Source organism: Moschus berezovskii, chromosome 11, assembly GCF_049115385.1.
Source record: "Moschus berezovskii isolate FMDL1 chromosome 11, NW_MosBer_1.0, whole genome shotgun sequence".
NCBI classification, from domain to species: Eukaryota; Metazoa; Chordata; class Mammalia; order Artiodactyla; family Moschidae; genus Moschus; species Moschus berezovskii.
The window spans coordinates 89,192,890-89,209,336 of record NC_142470.1 but is presented as its reverse complement, the minus strand read 5'-3'; the positions used below and the strand labels follow the sequence as shown (position 1 = coordinate 89,209,336).

Below are 16,447 nucleotides of genomic sequence, written 5' to 3'. Positions count from 1 at the left end.
AAAATTATTTCTACTCCAAAAGTGAGAGTCCAACAGAACCAGCTCAGTAGTGTTTGTACAGTTTTATTTCTTTATGCAGTTTAATCCAGCTGTTTGCCAGCATTTGAAAAAGAAAGAGAAAATATAATTGCCCTGCTTAAGTCAATTTTAAAGTATACTTAAAAATTTTTCCATCTTATCTAGGTGCTTCTCTGCTACTTTTTAGAATTTTTAATTGTAGAATTTGCTTGCTGGAAATGTGTGCTTTGGGCTAGAAAGAATATTTAGAAATCCTTACCCCCAAAAAAAAAAAAAAAGTGGGAGTGGAAATTTAAAAGAGGACCGCCTAATTCAGCACTAAAACCAGTGTGAGAAGCAGTGTGCATGAGTGTGAGAGTGAGTGTGTGTATCTGTGTGTGTGTGGTGTAAAATGTGCTTTTCAAAGTGCTGAGCGTTTGACAGGAATGTTTGATTAGCTCTTCTCAGAAGAGAAAAGGTGCTTGGACCTCTTCTTGTTTCTTCTTTAGAATAATTTGGATGGGATCTGTGATGCAGAAAAGCTTAAGGAAAAAGGGATATCCATTCTCTGTGGTGGAAAAGTTTTGAAAAAAATTTGCTTTCTTCAAACAAGGTATGTTCTAATGAATTGCTATGTTATTTAGATAGTTTGCTTTCCATTTCTTGTTATAAAAACATGAAAATATATTTATCATACATCCCTTGACCAAGTAATCAGTCTATACAAATTTCAGTCTCAGGAGAATTGAATGGTAACTGACATCTTTGGAAACAACTAATATACGTATATCAACTCTAAATATTAAATTGTGCTGAGGTAAGATTAGAACAAGATTTTCACTGTATCTTTTAAACCAACTTAATTGTGGTTAAAATAAGTTGAAAAGTATAATGTTTGTGCAGAACTTTAAAGTACGTTTAAATCTATTATTACCCCATATTATACCTTACTTCCTATGTGAAATACAATAGCAGCAGAACAAATTGCTTATAACAATGAAGGAAAAGCAGATACGGGCATATTGATGCTAAGTTAAAAGAGAAATTATTTTGAGTAGATCTATACTTTTCTCTATTCAGGCAGATCTTGGCGGAATGTGGCTACATGTGTGATTTTGTATCTTGTTTACACTGGAAGTATTTTTTTAGGTTGAATGTTTCTTTAACTGATAAGCCCAAGAAACAGCTGGCATTGTTAAGTCTTCTATTGTAGCCCAACTTTACACAGGGAAACAGGATACTAAATCTCTTTCAAGCATGATTTGTGTTAAACCAGTATAAACATGAAATAAATGCCTCAAGCTCAGGTTAAACAGAGAGGATAAGATTGAATAATTAGACGCGATGGTTTGCTCTGAACAACCCACGGCATCTTTGCCATCCCCAGCTTTGAGAGTGGAATTCAAGATTTTCTTTGGGTTTATTGTAAATATAAAACCAGGCATTTTTGGCCATGGTGGTTATTCAAAAATGTGAGCGCTAAGAAAATAGCATTTTGCCATTACGTTGTGTTGCAATAAATTTGGAAGTTTTGGTGGTAACATTCTAAGGTTATTTTTCCCTTGGTCTCTTGAAAGATGAAAATAGCCTGTAGCCAAGAAAAATCAAATACTATTTGTTTGTGTATTTTCTCTGTTGTGCGTGTGTGAACTGCAAGCAGTAGCTGCTCCCCCATAGGAAAGCTGGAAGTGCCTGTCTTTTATTTATTGAATTAAAATACCCTCTTTTGTTGAAGGACTTTAGACAAAGAATTGCAAGACTACAAGGGCTGCATTTTTAATTGCAATATGCTGGTTTCCCAGACTAAGCTTAATTTAAATATATCTTATACCTCACCCCTGAAAGGAAATACGGTAGGAACTTTGAAAGTGCTTAAGATCTATCCTGACATAGCGTTTACTTTATGAATAGCGTTTAGACGATCTAATTATCTTTTTTGCCAAGTTGTTGATCACATGAAGAATAGTTTCTTTCAGTGAAAATACACTGGGTTTGAGAATGGTTTATGAATAGCATCAGGAGAACAAAAATGCTTGTGCTGTTCCCATCTGTAATTCCTGTAAGACATACTGCTAGACAGGAAAGTGGTGTGGTTCAGTGCCATGTCCCAAGCCAGGAACCCTAAATTACAGTCACAGCTCTGTCACTGTTTAGTGGTGTTATCTTGAGAAAGGTGTGTAACAGTTTTTGACTTTTGTTTCTCCATCTGAAAAACAGAAAAAGCAATGCCTGCATACAACCCCTCCCAGAATGGCTATGGGGTTAAATATTGATCTCAGTTTTAGAAGGATTTTCAAATGTGAAAAGTTCTAAAGAAATGGAACCATTCTTCCCAAATATTTTTTTTAAAAAATAGAATGTATGGGAAGGAGTCACTGGTTGTGAAATAAATGTTTCGTGGCCTCTAGGATGTTCCTACAACAGTGCCCACATGTGCGACTTAGCCTCTCCTTGCTAGTCTGGAGGCACGAGCCAGGGATCAAGAGCAGTGGGTGCAGGACCGAGCTCACTGCTCTGTCAGTGGAAGGGCTTTCTAGCTGTGTGACCTTGGGGAGGTTACTCAACATCTCTGTGTCTCCATTTCCTCACAAAAGAAGTGATGAAATTGCCTTCCTAATCCTATGGTTCTATGCACTGGAATATCTTCAATGTTAAGACGTGGCCAGACCAATTTCACTGTTGAGACTTCCTGTATACTATTGATACAAAATCAAAACAGGGTAATGGAACCTACAATATATTGAAAATGTCTGTGCTCACCTAACTAAAGACTTCAACACCCTCAAAAACAAAAAGTAATATAACTTTATGCTAATGAAATATAACCCAGTGTGTATACATGTATGTGTGTATGTATAATCCTATGTGTATAAATAAATATATGTAGACGTATATTTACTCTTATCTTTCCATAGAGGACAGTGTGGTTCAGACTTCTTTTAGTTCTCTGATGCATTTCTATGACTGTATGACCTCATGTGGCGATGTCAAACATCTAAATTGAGGTAAAGTGAAGGCCAAGTGGCCCTCCTACGCTATGGATCCTGTAGGGGTCTTGTCAGGCAGGAGGCTCTGACACTTGTTAAATGTGTTACCTTTGGCAAATTTTGTAAACCTTCTGGGCCTCGGTTTTCTCATCTGCAAAAAGAGTCTACTATTAGTGGTTACCTCATAGTGTTGTGGCAAAAAAACTTGTAGCTGGTACAAGTTGTTGTCGCCTGGTCAGTACCCAATGTTAGCAAGTAATTTTTTATGGTGTGGGACTGGAATGAAGAACTTAAATCAGCTGTTAAATCATTTGCAATCGTCTTCAAACTTTTAAACATTAACTCTTCGGATGTAGTAAGCAAATAGATATGTGGAACTATGTGATCTTCATATAATTAATAGAAATTTGGGACTTCCCTGGTGGCCCAGCAGTTAAGATTCTGTGCTTCCAATGCAGGGGATGCAGATTTGATCCCTGATCGGTGAACTAAAATCCCAAATGCCATGTGATACAGCCAAAAAATTTTTTTCAATTATTAGAAATTTCTTGCTATCTTGCAGGAGATCTGAACTAATCAATATTTCAACAAATATTAAATCAAGAGAAACACAGCCATTCTGTGATGTCTGTATTTTGAGAAACCCCAAAGGTCCCCTTCTGGCTGCCAAAACGTGTCTCCCTGTGGCTTGCAGAAGGTGGTAAAATTCCTGGCTCCCTGAACACATATACACTGAGAGAGAGAAGTGCACAGAGAATTTGCTAGTTTCTACAGGCGTGAAAGTTCCCTGTGCAGGTGGCAGTGAGCAGCTTCTGCTCAGGAAGAGAATGGGGCAAGAAACAAGCGAGAGACCAGGGTCAGTCATGTCTCCCCATCGGAAATGACTTTCTGATGGTGCCAGCTCTTAAAGTTTCATTAAGGCACAGGACTGCACACAGACAGCCAGGGCCTGATTCCTACATTGGCCTGGACCTCAGGGTTCTCCTGCAACTAGTTCCTCCAGCTGTGCACCTATGCCCCTCCAACCCAACTCCCTTCACCAGATCGTACTGCTGTGCACACCCCATGGGGAGGTCCTGCAGTGACAGGGGTGTTTGCTGACAGCCAGGGGCCCTGCACCCAAGGTTGGCCCTAGCCCTTGCTACCAACCCTGGCTGTCAACCCTACATACAGCTGACCCTGCAACCCAGTGTATGCACACTCCTGGCTCAAGCCAACACTACTGCCTGCCCTGATCCCCAGCCTCTAAAGGTGTCACTGAGGACTCCCACAGCCCTTGCAGCCACTGTGGATCCTTTGCCCTCCTCTCCAGGGACCACAATGTTGTTGATGCTGTGACCTGAGCTGTCAAGCTATCACATCTCCTTGGACCTAGAGCTAATACCACCCCCATACTTAGAGTCCTGCACCATTAGATGGGTCACAGTACACTCCAGTGTGCCCCTTCTCGCAGGTGAAGGTCTTTCGTTACACAAGTCAGTCCATGAAGTTGGAAAGAGGTGATTGCTTCTTCAAATGCCTAGATATCCGGCCAAGGCTATGGGCCTTATGAAGAATCAGAGAAACACGCTGCCACCAAAGAAACACAGTAAACCTCCAGTAACAGACACCGAAGAAATGGCGATACATGAACTGCCTGACAAAGAATGCAAAATAATTCTAAAGATGCTCAGAGAGCTACAACATACACACACACACACACACACACTCACACAAATTGAAGTTAATCTGAGACCATCTAGGTGAGTTCTTTACAGACCAGGAGGTGAAGGGCCAAATTCAGTCTTGTTGACTGCATTTTCCTATGGTTACCACAAAACACACAGTTGTGGAAACTGGATTCAGAATTTGTTTTTAATCAACTAGAAAACTTTTCCACTTAACAGACTGCAAGTCTTAAAGAAATCCTGAGAGATCACCCATCGGAAATGCTCCAGGCTGCCTGGAAAATGCACGCAGCAGGCACCAGGCGATGCTCGGAGTTGAGACCCATAAAAGCGGCACATCATGTGGCAACCTGCAAAGAGCAAATCCCCCACCAGCAGATGTTGTGACTGGAATCCACTCTCGCATTCCTCTGGTGCTTATACCCTGAGGGAGAAAGGGGAACTGAGATGCCAGAATCCATCCTGAGTCAAATTCACAAGCCAGGGTCTTGAAACAAAGCAGAGCAAAAATTGATTTGATTTAGATTCAGCTTAGAGAATATTTTGCTGTGCTTGATTTTGGTCTTATAGCTTAAAAACATATTTAGGCCCATGTTTGCATCAATGTCGGGGCTTCCCAGATGGCGTTAGTTGAAGAACCTACCTGCCAATGCAGGAGACATAAGCGATGCAGTTTCAATCCTTGGGTTGGGAAGATCCCCTGGAGGAGGGCATGGCAACCCACTCCAGTATTCTTGCCATGAGAACCCCATGAAAAGTATGATAAGACAAAAAGATATGACACCAGAAGATAAGCCCCCCCACCCCCGCCCCGCCCCTCAGGTTGGAAGAAGTCCACTCTGCTACTGGGAAAGAGCAGAGGGCAACCACTAATAGCTCCAGAAAGAATGAGACAGTTGGGCCAAAGTCTGGTGGTGAAAGTAAAGTACGAAGCTGTAAAGAACAATACTGCATAGGAACCTGGAATGTTAGGTCCATGAATCAAGGTAAATTAGATGTGGTCGAGCAGAAGATGGCAAGAGTGAACATTGACATCTTAGAAATCAGTGAACTAAAATATATGGGAATGGGTGAATTTAATTCAGATGACCATTATATCTACTACTGTGGGTAAGAATCCTTTAGAAGAAATGGATTATTCCTCTTGTCAACAAAAGAGTTCAAAATGCAGTAATTGGGTACAATTTCAAAAATGACAGCAGGATCTCTGTTTGTTTCCAAGGCAAACCATTCAACATCACAGTAATCCAAGTCTATGCCCCAACTACCAATGCCGAAGAAGCCGAACAGTTCTATAAAGACCTACAAGACCTTCTAGAACTAACATTAAAAAAAAAAAAAGATATCCTTTTCATCATAGGGGACTGGAATGCAAAAATAAGAAGTCAAGAGATACCTAGAGTAACAGGCAAGTTTGGCCTTGGAGTATAAAATGAAGCAGGGCAAAGTATAACAGAGTTTTGTCAAGAGGATACACTGGTCATAGCAAACACCCTTTTCCAACAACACAACAACACAACTCTAAACATAGACAGCACCAAATGGTCAATACCAAAATCAGATTGATTATATTTTTTGCAGCAGAAGATAGAGAAGCTCTATCAAAAACAAAACCTGGAGCAAAAACAAGATCTGGAGCTGACTATGGCTCAGATCATCAGCTCCTTTTTGCAAAATTCAGGTTTAAATTGAAGAAAGTAGGGAAAATCACTAGGCCATTCAGGTCCGTTCCGTTCCGTTCCGTCGCTCAGTCGTGTCCGACTCTATGCGATCCCGTGGACTGTAGCCTACCAGGCTTCTCCGTCCATGGGATTCTCCAGGCAAGAATACTGGAGTGGGTTACCGTTTCCTTCTCCAGGGGATCTTCCCGACCCAGGGATTGAACCCAGATCTCCCGCATTGGAGGCAGACGCTTTAACCTCTGAGCCACCAGGGAAGCTCACTAGGCCATTCAGGTAGGTATGACCTAAATCGAATCACTTACGGTTATACAGTGGAGGTGATGAATAGGTTCAAGGGATTAGATCTAGTAGACAGAGTGCCTGTAGAACTATGGATGGAGGTTCATAACATTGTACAGGAGGCAGCGACCAAAACCATCCCCAAGAAAAAGAAATATAAGAAGGCAAAGTGGTTGTCCAAAGAGGCTTTACTCATGGCTGAGGAGAGAAGAAGAGCAAAAAGCAAGGGAGAAAAGGAAAGACATACCCAACTTAATGCAGAGCTCCAGAGAAGCAAGAAAAGAAGGCCTTCTTATATGAACAGTGTAAAGAAGGAGAAGGAAAAAATAGACTGGGAAAGACTAGAGATCTCAAGAAAATTGGAGAGATGAAGGAGGATGGGCACAATGAAGAACAGAAATGATAAGGACCTAACAGAAGCAGAAGAAGTTAAAAAGAGGTGGCAAGAATACACAGCAGAACTATACAAAAAAGGTATTTATGACCCAGATAATCATGATGGTGTGGTCACTCACCTAGAGCCTGACATCCTGGAGTCTGAAGTCAAATGAGCCTTAGGGAGCATTACTACAAACAAGGCTAGTAGAGGCAATAAGTTCTAGCTGAGCTATTTAAAGATGATGCCATGAAAGTGCTGCACTCAATATGCCAGCAAATTTGGAAAACTCAGCAGTGGCCACAGGACTGGAAAAGGTCAGTTTTCATCCCATTCCAAAGAAGGGCAATGCCAAAGAATGTTCAGACCCCCATACAATTATACTAATTTCACTAGTAAGGTTATGCTCAAAATCTTTCAAGCTAGGCTTCAGCAGTGCATGAACTGAGAACTTCCAGATGTACAAGCTGGATTTAGAAAAGGCAGAGGAACCAGAGACCAACATTCTTTGGATCATAGAGAAAGCAAGAGAATTCCAGAAAAAGCATCTACTTCTGCTTTATTCAATTTGCAAAAACCATTGACAGTGTAGATCTCAATAAACTGGAAAATTCTTAAAGAGATGGGAATACCAGACCACCTTACCTGCCTCCTGAGAAACCTGTATACAGATCAAGAAGCAATAGTCAGAACTGGACATGGAACAACTGATTGGTTCAAAATTGGGAAAGGAATATGACAAGGTTGTATCACCCTGTTTCTTTAACTTAAATGCAAAGTACATCATGTAATATGTCAGGCTGGATGAAGCACAAGCTGGAATCAAGATTGCCAGGGGAAATATCAATAACCTCAGATATGCAGATGATACCACTCTAATGGCAGAAGAAGAACTAAGGAGCCTGTTGATGAGGATAAAAGAGGAGAGTGAAAAAACTGGCTTAAAACTCAATATTCAAAAACCTAAGATCATGGCATCAAATCCCATCACTTCATGGCAAATAGATGGGGAAAAAAATGGAAACAGTCAAAAACTTTATTTTCTTGGGCTCCAAAATCACTGTGGATGGTGATTACAGCCATGAAATTAAAAGATGCTTGCTCCTCGGATGGAAAGCTATGACAAACCTAGACAGCATACTAAAAAGCAGAGACATCACTCTGCCAACAAAGGTCTGTTTAGTCAAAGCTATGGTCTTTCCAGTGGTCATGTATGGATGTGAGAGTTGGACCATAAAGAAGGCTAAGCACTGAATTGATGCTTTTGAATTGCAGTGCTAGAGAAGACTCTTGAGAGTCCCTTGGACATCAAGGAGATCAAATCAGTCAATCCCAAAGGAAATCAACCCTGAAAATTCATTGGAAGGATTGATGCTGAAGCTGAAGCTCCAATACTTTGGCCACCTGATATGAAGAGACAACTCACTGGAAAAGACGCTGATGTTGAGAAAGACTGAAGGCAAAAGGAGAAGAGGGTGGCAGAGGATGTGATGCGTAGACAGCATCATCGACTCAATGGACATGAATCAGAGCAAACTCTGGGATAGTGAAGGACAGGGAAGCCTGGCGTGCTGCAGTGCATGGGGTCGCAAAGAGTCAGACACAACTTAGCAACTGAACAACAACAAATCCTGGCAGAATCTTACTGAGAGAGATTCAACAGGAGGCTTTACCTCTGCTAAATCCTAAAGCCTGAATGGGCCATGTTTTGTAGGAGGATGGTTAGGAGAATGTTGATGATAATAGTAATCATGATTAACCATCACCCCAACAACAGTAAATACTTAGAGAGTTAGTCTTATGAACCAGGCACTGTTCTAAAGCTCTTTCCATCTGTCAACTTGTTTAATCCTAACAGCTACCATAGGAGATGGGTGGTTATGATTCCCATTATACAGATCAGAAAACTGAGGCACTGAGAAGTAAGTTATCCAATGTCACACAGCTGGTACATTATGCTGCTCAACTTCAAACCCAAGCATTCTAGTTTCAGAGTTCACATCATCAGTCTACCAGGTAAAAATTATACATGGTCTTGGTTTTTCTATCACTGCACCAAATTAATTTTGCCATCCCTAAAAATACAATTTTCAAGCCAAGTCAAATTTCTAAGAAAGTCATTCCTCTTTGTAAATATAGACTCCCCAGTAATACTGATGGAATGGAGTGGAGGTCAGGAAGTCACAGGGGAAAGCTGTTAGAAAGACAGGGTTTTTATTTCTGTCACTCTTGAATAATTTTCTGACTTAAGAATCACTTTGCTGGTGTGTTGGGAAGACTCTCAGGGGCAAGGCCAAGGAGCAGACCTCATTATCAAGTTCTTTGAGTAGCCAGTTCCCAAAAGGTATCCTTTATCTGCATTCTAGGATTAAACTGGTAACAAATCACAGAAAGAATCAAAGTATCAATTATTAACACACATATGTGTAATCTAGAAAAATGGCATCAGTTCAGTTCAGTTCAGTTCAGTCGCTCAGTCATGTCCGACTGTCCGCGACCCCATGAATCACAGCACGCCAGGCCTCCCAGTACACACCACACCAACTCCCGGAGTTCACTCAGACTCATGTCCATCGAGTCAGTGATGCCATCCAGCCATGGTCTTATTTGCAAAACAGAAATAGAGGCACAGACATAGAGAATAAACATACGGACACCAAAAGGCCAAGGCAGAGGGAATGAACTGGGAAACTGGGACTGGCATATACACACTTCTACTCATAAAACAGATAACTAATGAGAACTTAGAGTATAGCACAGAGAACTCTACTCAGTGGTCTGTAGTGACCTAAATGGGAAGGAAATCCGAAAAAGAGGGGAGATGTATATATATGGCTGATTCACTTTGCTGTACAGCAGAAACTGACATAGCAATGTAAAGCAACTACACTCCAATTTTTTTTTAATCAAGAAAGAATCGTACTGCCTTACAATTCAGGCTGCTTCAGAAAATCATTTTCCCTGATAAGGGTCTCTACCTTGACAAGACTCTAGTAAAAATTGCTCAAATTCTTTCCCACAGTGAGAGAAAGGCTAAAGATTTGTGTGGACATGTGGTAAAAATTCATAAAAATCACCCTTCGGGCTATGGGGAGAGGGAATTCTGTGTCTGCATTTTTTTCTTCTCAGAAATAAAAAGGGAGGGGGGAACTATTCCTTTGGGGGCACCCAATGTACAGTTTCCAAGGGATCATGTCACTGGCATCTCAGTTAGAAGTGAATCTGTCCTCTGGGCCCCTTTATATCCCAGACAGAGAAAACATGCTTGGGACATAAAGGTACAAGTCAACTTGCCCAGACCAGATTCACTTTTAGAATATGGTGAATAGATCTGTACTCTGAACAATAAAAGGAATCTGGGGAAGCAGAGCTACTCAATGACAGCAAAACAAATATTTATTGGATTACCGCCAAGTACCATCCACAATTCTATGTGCTTGGGAAGAACAGTGAACAAAATCGTCTCCATTCCCCTAGAGCTGCCAACCTGGGACCACATGATAAATAAATAGACATAAGAGGTCTAAGTCTGGTGGTGATATGGGCTATGAAAAAAAACTTCAGAAAGTGGGATAAGGGGGCTGGACAGAACAGTGATGATTTGCAATGTGTGGTTCAATAAATGTCTGATAAAAGGACATTTAAACTGAGAGAGAGGTGAAGGAAGCCAGGATTCTTAGCAGGGAAGAGTAAGTGCAAAGGCCCTGAGGTTGGACTACACTTGGAAGCAGGCTGGGGGAGGAAGAAAAGAGGTGAGATCCAGGGTGTCCTTTGGAAAGCAGCCACAGAGGGTACCATCCTAATGCTCCCAGATTTTACCCAGACACCCCCAAATGCCCACTCACACACCGTCTGTGGACAGTTCCTGCCTCTGCCCTGGATGAAATTTGAGTAGGTCCCATGCTCAGAGTGTTTTAAAAGAGCTTGCTTACATTACACCTGCCAACAATCTCAGTTCAGTCATTAATGTGGAGGTGATACTTCGGTAATACTTAAAAACTTGCAAATGGCATTCACCATTTCACCCCCCACTTCAGGCTTGCTTTCTGCAATGGGAAAGGGCAGGCTTGCATTCTCTTTCTCTGTGCTGCATTTTACCACTCTTGCCCTTGACTGCTATTGGTAGTTTCTTCAGTTCCAGAGTTGAAGAGGGCACAGACAGGAAAGGTGACAGAGGGCCTCACTAGCTGGCACTGTTATGAGCTGGCATCCAGGTTCCCTGGGCTTGGCAGGCATGTACCACGGTTTCTTGTCCCCATGGGAGCACTTCTACGGGTTCTTTAAAAATGCCCCTGACGTTGCTAGTGACCCCTTGCCTGTGGTTCCCAGATGTCATTTCACATGAGTTTGCTCTGGCTGGGGGCTTACAGTTCCTTCCCCAGCCACTGGGCAGCTGGAGAATGATGTCCTGTGGCTTTCTGCTGTCCTTTCCCGAGCCCTCCCTGGACCCGGCTTGGGAGGCACCTAGAGCCACCCCCGGCTGACTCTCACACAGGTAGTCTTGTTTGCCATGAACTATTCCCTCTCTGTCTTAATCAGGAGTCCACTGAACACAACTACTCAGTCATTTCAACTGCTCACTGGGCATCCAAGCTGGACTTCCAAAGGAGGTAACCAAACCCAGGATCCTGGCTATCTGCCCCACTCCAGACAACACAGGTGGCTGTAGAAGCCAAGAGGGTAGCTGGAGATTAGAGAGCAGGGTCTCTTTAGGAATAGTTGTTGGCATGTTCCCTCCTCCTCTGCCTCCCCAGATGCAGAAAGGGAGCCAGTGGTCTCCCCACTTTCACCCAGTCAGGCAATGGCAAGAGAAGCTGCAAGGAGACCACTTAGGAACAGGGAAGTAGTTGGCACTTGGTTTCAGCTGAAACTTAGACAAAGGCTCATCCCATTTTAACATCCCATTACACAGCCAATTACAATACTCTCAAATGTTTATTTAGATGGGTGTGTTATGCCTGGTTAAACTTAAAAATACTCCTGGTGCATCACTTTACCCTAAATAACATTTGTGAGAAGGAGAAAGCTGTATGTGAGTTCAGGTCCAAATATGACTCTCAAACAACAAAAAAATCTCTTAATCCTCATAACTAAGACTATTTTGTCACAAATGTATGCATTTCACAGTGTGCCTCTAAGCTATTGTCCACAGAGCATTTAAAAAAGCCTAGGATAGATGTATCAAGACAAAAAGGAAGAGAAAACCATCTTTTGATGGTAACATGGGGGTAATGAGTGGGGTTAAGTGTTTGAGGCCTGGATTCTGTTACACACTTATTCCATAACTTACTTACAGCTTACTAAAGTTTGATTGCTTGCTAAAGTTCTCTGAACCTCAATTTCCTACCCTGAAAAATGGGTACAATAGTGGTGACCTGCGGAGAAGGCAATGGCAAGCCACTCCAGTACTCTTGCCTAGAAAATCCCATGGACAGAGGAGCCTGGTGGGCTACAGTCCATGGGGTCGCTACTAGTCGGACAAGACTGAGCAACTTCACTTTCACTTTTCACTTTCACACATTGGAGAAGGAAATGGCATCCCACTCCAGTGTTCTTGCCTGGAGAATCCCAGGGATGGCAGAGCCTAATGGGCTGCCGTCCATGGGGTCGCACAGAGTCGGACACGACTGAAGTGACTTAGCAGCAGCAGCAGCAGTAGTGACCTGATGGGATCAACATAATAAATAAGATCACACCGGTGTAATGTACAACATATGGTGAGCATTCAACAACTAATATGATTGTTACTATTAGAGTGGACTGTAAGCTTCCAAAACTTTCCTTCGAGAGGAACAAAGAACCAACCCCACCTCCAGGCCACCAGACATCTCAGCCACAGTGGACAGAGCTGGGAATGGGCCCAGGGGACCTCTGGAGCATGAGACCGCATGGCTCCCATTGGAGAGCTGGGTCTCCTGCTTCTAAATGACTCTCTTTCTTCTGCTGGTCCCCACCAATTTCTGGGACTTAATCCTTCAGAGCCGTCAATAGCTCAGCCTCAGTCCCAGTCCTCTTCCACACCCCCCCGCTCTCCCCAAGCCTCTGGTTGCTGGAATTCAGGAATGCACTGGGACCTGCAGCCCCATGCCTGCCTCATGGTTGCAGCCAGAGAGCCGGACCCTGTCATCTGAGACTAACCCACTCTTTACCAAGAGGCCAACAGCAAAATACTACGGACCTTGCAGACACACCCTCATCTTCCTACCTCAGCTGGAAGGCTGTGCCAGACCCAAAAATGTTTTTCTGGGCCTCAGAATTGAAGGCAGACCAAAAAAGCACAGAGCGTTTGGGCCAGTCAAGGCCCTGGGGAATCCCAGTTGGACTGAACCAAATACCCAGCTCCAGATTCAACAGTGGACGGCCCCTTGGCAAACCACAAACCTCAGAGCCCAGGGGAAAGAACTTGCTGGGAGGAAGAGGGCTAATCCACAGTGTCAAATGCATTAGGTAAAGGTGCTGCTGATGAGAGAAACTCGTCTTCCAGAGCTTCCATGAGAACCATTTAAAGTGAGAATGGTTTCCAGAGTAACTGCAAGGAGCAGTCATGGCCCACCTGACCTTTTCCTGAGGCCCTCTGCCCGCCCCCTCCAGATTCACTGCTCTTCCTGCCCCCTTCCATTACAGAGGATAAATAACTCTTGGAAGGAGTTCTTTAGAGCTCATTTGGGGGCATGCCTGCAAACTAGTATTTTTTCCCACTGGCAATATAAGATCTAAACTACCACTTCAGAAACGTAATTACTGTTTGCAGCCTCACTGGAAATCACTATTGGTCGAAGCCTTTGTGGATGTGGTAAGCATTACCATATGTCAAGTTCTTAACGAGGTACAAAATGATGGTCTGAAACACACGCACTGGACCGGGCTTTCCCTTTTTGGTTCTGTGACATGAAGAAACACGCCACATGGATCAGTGACTCTCATGGCATAGACATGTATCAATTATCAAACACATGCATAAGAGCATTTTAATCCACTCAGCTTTCCAGGGATCAAAAATGATCTTGGAAAAGGGATTTTGAGTAGTATACACTTTAACATCAAAAAAAATTACCTATAATATTCATGGAAAATTCCTAGATTGGAACATCAGTAAGTGTAAGATTCTGATACATACACTGCAAAAATGAACATTCTCTTAAATCAGAGTTTCTCAGCCCTGACACTATTGGCATGTCGGGCTGAACAATTCTTTATTTTAGCAGTTATTTGACTGTGTGGGGCCCTAGTTGTGTCATGTGGGATCTTTTGTTGTGCTGCGTGGGCTCAGTAGTTGCAGCTCATGGACTTAGTTGCTCTGCGACATGTAGGATCTCAGTTCTCCAACCAGGGATCAAACCTGCATCTCCTGTATTGCAAAGTGAATTCTTAACCACTGGACCACCCGGGAAGTCCCTGAATAATTCTTTGTTGTGGAGGTTGTCCTGCATGCTGTTGGATCTTCAGCAGCTTCCCTGGTCTCCACCCACTAGATGCCAATAGAATCTCCGTCCCAGGTTGTGACAACCAAAAATGTCTTCAAACTTTGACAAATCTTCCCTGGGGGACAAAATCACCCCTTGTCGTGAACCATGGTCATAAGTACATCAGGAACTCCACCGGGACATTCTGACAGCATGATTTCAAGGTCTTCTCCCATTTTTCTTCCCAGAGCATCCCAGGCATGCAGACCATGTTTTTCTTTCTCAGTGGCTGCCACGGTTCTTAGATATGAGCTGTGTGACCTTAGGCAAGTCACTTCACTGCTCTGAATTATAGGAATGATAATGTCTATCTACTGCCTCAAGAAGATCTTAGGTGGTTTGGATGAGACAATTGTTGAGAAAACACTGCAGATTCTGATATAAACCTATATCATTACAGTCTTCCCTAGTTGAATTCACTGAATGGCCAGGCACGGTAAATTAGAAAACAGTCAGGAATAATCTTTCAGCTGCAAACCCCCCAAAAAGGGACATTTGTTATCTCACAGAATAGGTGGTCCAGAGGTAGGCCCAGCCTCCAGGCACGAGACAATCAGAGATCCAGCTCCATTTCTCTGATTCATTTGGCTGCCTTCCTCCTTTCTGTGCTGGCTTTTTCCTCAGTCTAACTTGCCTCATGGTCACAACATGGCTGCCAGCATACTGTTAACAACCCACCCCCTTATTCATTTCCAACAAGAGAGGTAACCTCATCCTGAAAAACATAGAATTTAAGTTTTCCCTTTCTATTAGTCTGATTCAACTTGGGAAACAGCCCACCCCTTGAGAAGTCATGGTCAACTGGCAAGGGCCCTGTGCTGATGGGCTCAAGCTTACAGTCCTGAAGCAATCATCAGCAAGGTGGAATATACACATATATGGAATCATCCTTGGCATAGACTTGGAGTCAGATCCACAACAGAAGCTGGGGATGGACCAGCTTCCTTGGAGCCCTCTGGCAGCATTTACTCCCTTTATCAAGTTGGGGTTGTATTAGGAAGGAGGAAGCCAGGAAGCAGGTACTCTGCTAAGCAACCAACAGTGTCCAGTCCAGACAGCTTGACTCAGATTCTAAGCACATCTTCAAGGAGTCTGGTGCATCCTTAGGAGCCAAGATATTGAGAAAAAGCAAAAATTTCCCTGCCTTCCTTGCCTGATTGACTTGCACTTTTCTTTAGGCATCTCCTTGAGATAAAAGAATAAAAGAACTGGAACAAGAAGGGAAATAAAAACTACTATACTCTCTGGCTCATTCTCTTTCTTCACAGAATCCTTGGGTTTGTAACAGTGACCACTGATGTCATGGCAACAGGAAATGCAGTGTTATAGGCTTAGTCCAAAGGAATACGATCTGTATAAACTTTTACATGCAGGCTGAGGCCACCTTCCCATTGTAAAGGCCCCTCTTAGTGCCAGCCTTCCTTTTTTTGTCCTCACCAGATCAACCCACATCACTGACAAGTGGCTAAGGCTTTATATCAGGCAGAGATGGAGAAAGCAAGGCTGCAGATGTGGCCTCCCCCCATTCAGAGATGTCTGTCCTCAAGGGATTTTTGGCATTTTGAAAATATAGCACAAGCCTCTCATAACTATTAACTGTTTCCAAATGAACACTGGTTCTTTCTGCCTTGTGGACAAAGGAAATTGTTAGGTGCTCCCCCACGTAGCACCATAGATCAGACAAACACGAGCATTACATAAATCCTACATATCCACTAGGGCAGATTTTCTTCAAGTGAGTGACTCATGAAAGCCTCAAGGGGGCTTATTAAAAATGATGAATGCAAAAATAATTTTTAAGCCTTGCATGTCTCCCTATTGCCTAAAGGATCAATTCCACATTCTTCAGGCATGACATTCGAGGCTGACATGGCCCCTTCTTTCCTGTCTAACGGTCTGACTCCTCTCCCAGCCTGGCCCAGCAGCTCCCAGTTCCTGAAGCTCCTCTGTCTCCTCTGTCCTGTCCTTTCCTCACCCCTCATTGTTTTCCAATCTC

The 16,447-nt window shown here is 43.1% G+C and overlaps 1 protein-coding gene across 2 annotated transcripts in view; it reads left to right on the top strand.

Annotated features, from left to right (window-relative positions):
* Positions 1–359: 359 nt before the first annotated feature.
* VIT (vitrin) overlaps positions 360–16,447 on the top strand; it is a 129,542-nt gene continuing 113,454 nt past the window's right edge. For both annotated transcript variants that reach the window (XM_055400862.2, XM_055400861.2), the window contains exon 1: positions 360–610. The gene's annotated coding sequence lies outside the window, so the exon portion shown is untranslated. The remainder of the gene's footprint in view (positions 611–16,447) is intronic.